Source organism: Thalassophryne amazonica, chromosome 9, assembly GCF_902500255.1.
Source record: "Thalassophryne amazonica chromosome 9, fThaAma1.1, whole genome shotgun sequence".
Lineage (NCBI taxonomy): Eukaryota > Metazoa > Chordata > Actinopteri > Batrachoidiformes > Batrachoididae > Thalassophryne > Thalassophryne amazonica.
Window position 1 is genome coordinate 84,180,659 of NC_047111.1, and position 6,438 is coordinate 84,187,096.

Sequence of the window (6,438 nt, forward strand, 5' to 3'; positions counted from 1 at the left end):
CCACAATTAATCACAGAAATGTTCTCATATTAAAGCAGGTGTGTGGCATCCTGCAGAGACTTTCAATCACTATTCTCAATTTATATACATCTTTGTTCATGATATTCCTTTTAATTTACAACCCCAATTCCAATGAAGTTGGGGTATTGTGTAAAATGTAAATAAAAACAATGCAATGATTTGCAAATCCTCTTCAACCTATATTCAATTGAAGACACCACAAAGACAAGATATTTAATGTTCAAAACTGATCAACTTCATTGTTTCATGCAAATATTTGCTCATTTTGAAATGGATGCCTCCAACACGTTTCAAAAAAGCTGGGACAGTGGTATGTTTACCACTGTGTTACAACAACAATCAATAAGCGTTTGGGAACTGAGGACACTAATTGTTGAAGCTTTGTAGGTGGAATTCTTTCCTATTCTTGCTTGATGTACGACTTCAGTTGTTCAACAGTCCGGGGTCTCCGTTGTCATATTTTTCATAATGCGCCACACATTTTCAATGGGCAACAGGTCTGGACTGCAGGCAGGCCAGTCTAGTACCCGCACTCTTACTACAAAGCCACGCTGTTGTAACACATGCAGAATGTGTCTTGGCATCGTCTTGCTGAAATAAGCAGGGACGTCCCTGAAAAAGATGTTGCTTGGATGGCAGCATGTGTTGCTCCAAAACCTGGATGTACCTTTCAGCATTGATGGTGCCAAAGATGTTTAAGTTGCCCATGTCATGGGCACTAACACACCCTCATACCATCACAGATGCTGGCTTTTGAACTTTGCACTGGTAACAATCTGTATGGTCTTTTCCCTCTTTTGTCCGGAGGATACGACGTCCATGATTTCCAAAAGCAATTTGAAATGTGGACTCAGACCACATTACACATTTACACTTTGTGTCTGTCCATTTCAAATTCCAAATGATCTCATGCCCAGAGAAGGCGACAGCATTTCTGGATGTTGTTGATGTATGGCTTTTGCTTTGCATGGTAGAGTTTTAACTTGCACTTGTAGATGTAGTGATGAACTGTTAACTGACAATGGTTTTCTGAAGTGTTCCTGAGCCCACGCAGTACGATCCTTTACATAATGATGTCGGTTTTTAATGCAATGCGCCAGAGAAATTGAAGGTCACAGGCATTCAGTGTTGGTTTTCGGCCTTGCCGCTTGCCTGTAGAAAGTTCTCTAGATTCTCTGAATCTTCTGATTATATTATGGACTGTAGATGATGGAATCCCTAAATTCCTTGCAACTGAATGTTGAGAAACATTGTTCTTAAACTGTTGGACTATTTTTGCATGCAATTGTTCACAAAGTGGTGATCCTCACCCCATCTTGGCTTGTGAACAGCTGAACATTTTGCGGATGCTCCTTTTATACCCAATCATAACACTCACCTGTTTCCAATTAGGTGTTCTTTGAGCATTCAACTTTCCCAGTCTTTTGTTGCCCCGACCCAACTTTTTTGAAATGTGTTGCAGGAATCAATTTCAAAATGAGCAAATTTGCACAAAAACAAAAATGGCTATCAGTCTGAACATTAAATATCTTGTCTTTGTGGTGTATTCAAATGAATATAGGTTGAGGATTTGCAAATCATTGTATTCTGTTTTTATTTACATTTCACACAACGTCCCAACTTCACTGAAATTGGGGTTGTAAAAATAAATTTCTTCTTCAACAGCCTTATTTGCAATGAATTTATCACGTCCGCCAAGGGTGTAATAAAATCACCGACAAAGTCAATCAATCAATCAATTTTATTTATATAGCGCCAAATCACAACAACCAGTTGCCCCAAGGCGCTTTATATTGTAAGGCAAGGCCATACAATAATTACGTAAAAACCCCAACGGTCAAAACGACCCCCTGTGAGCAAGCACAAAGTCAAAGTGTAATTGAAAACCTTTGACAGCATTCTGCGTGCACTCCAAACAAACAGTCGGGCAAATTTGTGTGGCCAGCCCGAATGTTTAGCACATGTTCAAAACATTTGAGGTGCAGTTGAGGTGGAAACAGCTTGAACAGCAGTGGAAGTGCAGGCTGACCGCAGTTTGACTACTTTCTAAATATGCTCACTGTGTCAAAACAGCATTTGGAACAGTCTGATTGCACTTGAGACATTCGCCATGGTCAGGCACATCAAATCCTGCCGGCATGTCCTGATTGTGCCACAGATGAGCCGTACGTGCACCTCCACTGTATCCCGCTCGGGGTGTGCAAAGGAAATATTGTTATGGGCAATGTCTGTGGCAGACATTCATGTTGTGAACTAGACGTGAACATTCTGCAATCAAACCAAAAGCACCACGTGTCACTGCGAGTCAATGCGTCTCAGAGCCACGGAGCAGTGTGCACATCTGAGGGCCCCTTCCCACATAGTGTGAATTTGGTCCAAGTGTACACGAAGTATGCATGAAGCAGGAATCGTATGCAAATCATGTAAATTTGTAGCTGCCCTGAATACCATGTACACTTGTTGCTACAAATATTTGCGCACACCAGCAGCTGAAAGACAGAGTGTGCGCTGTGTGAGCCCATCGAACCCTCTCGTGGTAGGTGTCGGCTGACACACGAACATCCAACACCACTCGTGTGGCCATTTGTACTATCATCACAAAAACAGTCTGCAGACGACCACTGTCAAGCTGGATGTGAAATTTGTCTAAGTGCCCACGACTGGAGTTACCAAGTACACGTGACGTGCCAGAGTGTCAGCTTCCCGCACAACACGTGTGCTGGTTTGCCCCTCTCACCTGATCACAGAGTGACACCTTGGTCTGTGCGCTGAACGGATGGGAGCGTGGTAGCTGTTGACAACTCTGGTCCTAGACATCAGAGCTGCAGAACACGCACCATGTTTTGACAGACACGTGTGTGTGAATGCTTGCTGTACTCACATCAAAATACATAAAACATATCACTTCTGTGACAGGCTGGAGAGAGCGCACATTGACAGGCTGTTACAGATGGACCGGACCGCCAGTTCATGTGGACATGCAGCAGGTGATCTGAATGTCACGTCTGTCTGACAGGACAGTGAGCGGCATGCAGGACCATATGACAGGCCAACAGTACAACAAATATGCCACTTTCAGTCACATCAGCAGAAATACGCTATACCAAACACCATTTGGTCAGTTATCACTGCGGGGGGGGGTTCTATTTTTTAGAAAATACGTTTATCTGCTTGTTGATTTTAACCATGTTACGCTCCTATTATGAGACAGTGACTGTGTTGTATTGGTAAAGTTTCTGTCTGGTAATCAGAGTGTGTGGGTTCAAATCTCATGAGTGGCATTTTTTTATTTTAACAGGGTTATTTTACCATGGGGTTCTGTATTGTGTCCCACTTTATGTATTTATATCAACCCAGTGATATTCACTAATTATACAGCTGGTTTTTATTTTATTTTCCTCCACATGAGCAGGGGGATGTGGTGCAGTTCGAAAGACACCGTCGTGTGCATGAACCCTCGTACCAGTCGTGCACGCCTGCCGTCAGCACGATGGTTCATGGTGTGCTAATTCGAACTGCTTTGCACTGTTTGCACCGTATTTGATCAAACGTCACACTGTGTGTGAAGGGGCCTTGAACGGGGTGTTATATCTACAATAAACCTTACATTACAGATACACTGCCATTCCCACACATGGGTTAGATAATGTATGTGAAATATTATGATCATCATAGCTGTAACACTACAAGCAGACGCACCACTGCCACTTTATTAGGTACACCTGTTCAATTGCTTGTTAAGCCGAGCAGGAATTTAACTGCTTCGCTGCCGAGCAAAGAAGCAGGAATGAAGTACATTCCTCCAGCCAGGCATTCAACCCCCATTACGCCTGACCCAGAATCTAACCTTTCAACAACTATTTTTTCCACCAGCAATACCGAGGTCTGTGCCTTATTTAAGGAAAAACTGACAATAACTCCCAGATTCACATCCATTCCAAACCTCATGGGTTATACCACAGTCCATGAAACTCAGTGTGCATATATGAGAGAGAGCTTGAGAGATGGACAGTGATAGAGATACAAGTAGATGTGACAACAGATTGATAATGAAAAAGATCAATACACATGTGATATATATACACAAAAAAAAATATAAACGCAACACTTTTGGTTTTGCTCCCATTTTGTATGAGATGAACTCAAAGATCTAAAACTTTTTCCATATACACAATATCACCATTTCCCTCAAATATTGTTCACAAACCAGTCTAAATCTGTGATAGTGAGCACTTCTCCTTTGCTGAGATAATCCATCCCACCTCACAGGTGTGCCATATCAAGATGCTGATTAGACACGATGATTAGTGCACAGGTGTGCCTTAGACTGCCCACAATAAAAGGCCACTCTGAAAGGTGCAGTTTTATCACACAGCACAATGCCACAGATGTCGCAAGATTTGAGGGAGCGTGCAATTGACATGCTGACAGCAGGAATGTCAACCAGAGCTGTTGCTCGTGTATTGAATGTTCATGTCTCTACCATAAGCTGTCTCCAAAGTCATTTCAGAGAATTTGGCAGTACATCCAACCAGCCTCACAACCGCAGACCACGTGTAACCACACCAGCCCAGGACCTCCACATCCAGCATGTTCACCTCCAAGATCTTCTGAGACCAGCCACTCGGACAGCTGCTGAAACAATCGGTTTGCATAACCAAAGAATTTCTGCACAAACTGTCAGAAACCGTCTCAGACAAGCTCATCTGCATGCTCGTCGTCCTCATCGGGGTCTCGACCTGACTCCAGTTCGTCGTCGTAACCGACTTGAGTGGGCAAATGCTCACATTCGCTGGCGTTTGGCACGTTGGAGAGGTGTTCTCTTCATGGATGATGCGAAGGAGATGTGTTGCACTGCATGAGGCAAATGGTGGTCACACCAGATACTGACTGGTATCCCCCCCAATAAAACAAAACTGCACCTTTCAGAGTGGCCTTTTATTGTGGGCAGTCTAAGGCACACCTGTGCACTAATCATCGTGTCTAATCAGCATCTTGATATGGCACACCTGTGAGGTGGGATGGATTATCTCAGCAAAGGAGAAGTGCTCACTATCACAGATTGACTGGTTTGTGAACAATATTTGAGGGAAATGGTGATATTGTGCATGTGGAAAAAGTTTTAGATCTTTGAGTTCATCTCATACAAAATGGGAGCAAAACCAAAAGCGTTGCATTTATTTTTGTTGAGTATATATATATATATATATATATATATATACACACATATACATATATATATACACACACACACACACCAATAGATAAAGATCAATATAGACAGAGATAGATAGCAATAAAGAAACAGTGATTGGTAGAGAAGCATATTGAGATTGATAGAAATATAAAGCAAGAGATAAGAGATTGACAGCTGGAGATCAAAAATAGACATTTGTGAGCAATCCTGAATTAATGAGTTCCAGAACAACAAAAATCTGCCATGAAAGAGACACAAAATAGTCCAACAATGCACCCATGTGCCTGAAAGAGTGTACGCAGAAGCAAAAGCTTATAATCGCCTACCCCTTTAACCAAAATTCAGATTTATGCATATGTATATAAAATTATACATATACCCATTATAATTACTACAAGGTATACACCGATCCATGAATTTGAATTACAAGAAAGCAAACATGCAAGCAGCAGTGCACAACAGAATCAATAAACCTAATTTAACATACCATAGCAAGTAATCATTTTTATCGAACCTTTTAAAACCAACCAAACTAACGAGTGATTTTATATTATCCGGCAATCCAGATATTTACACCATTAACAGAAATACAATGACTTTTTACAGTAGTTCGAACCTTTGGTTTCTGAAATAATGTTCCTCATAAATTGTACCTAGAGTCCCAAATTTCAAACAGGTCCTGGACATGTTGTGGCAGAAGTCTATTTTTCACTTTGTACATAATTTGGATTATAATGTAATCAATCAAGTCCCAAAATTTAAAAATATGCAAACGGACAAAGGATTTGTTGACTCACAATAAGGTTTCTTACCAATAATTCTTATAGCTTTCTTTTGAAGTAAAAATATGGGATTTGTTAGATTGATACGTGGTTCTCCAAACTTCAATACAGTAGGTCATGTATGGAACAAGTAATGAATGATGTAAAGTAACTAATGAGTGTTAGGGGAGGAAGTCTTGTGCTTTATACAAAATGGCAATGATCTTTGACATTTTACATTTAATATAATTTATGTTTTTTCCAACTTAAATTGTCAATAAAGACCAAGAAATTTAGTTTAATTAATGAGTTCAATTTCAACATCGCATATTCGTAAATTTCTACACGCATTCCTGGGCTTATTACCAAATGATAGTTTTTTTTACCCAAAGTAAAGTGACAATTTGTTGGAATCAAACCATTCCTTTATACTTTTGTAGCTCCCTCCCCATCTTGTCC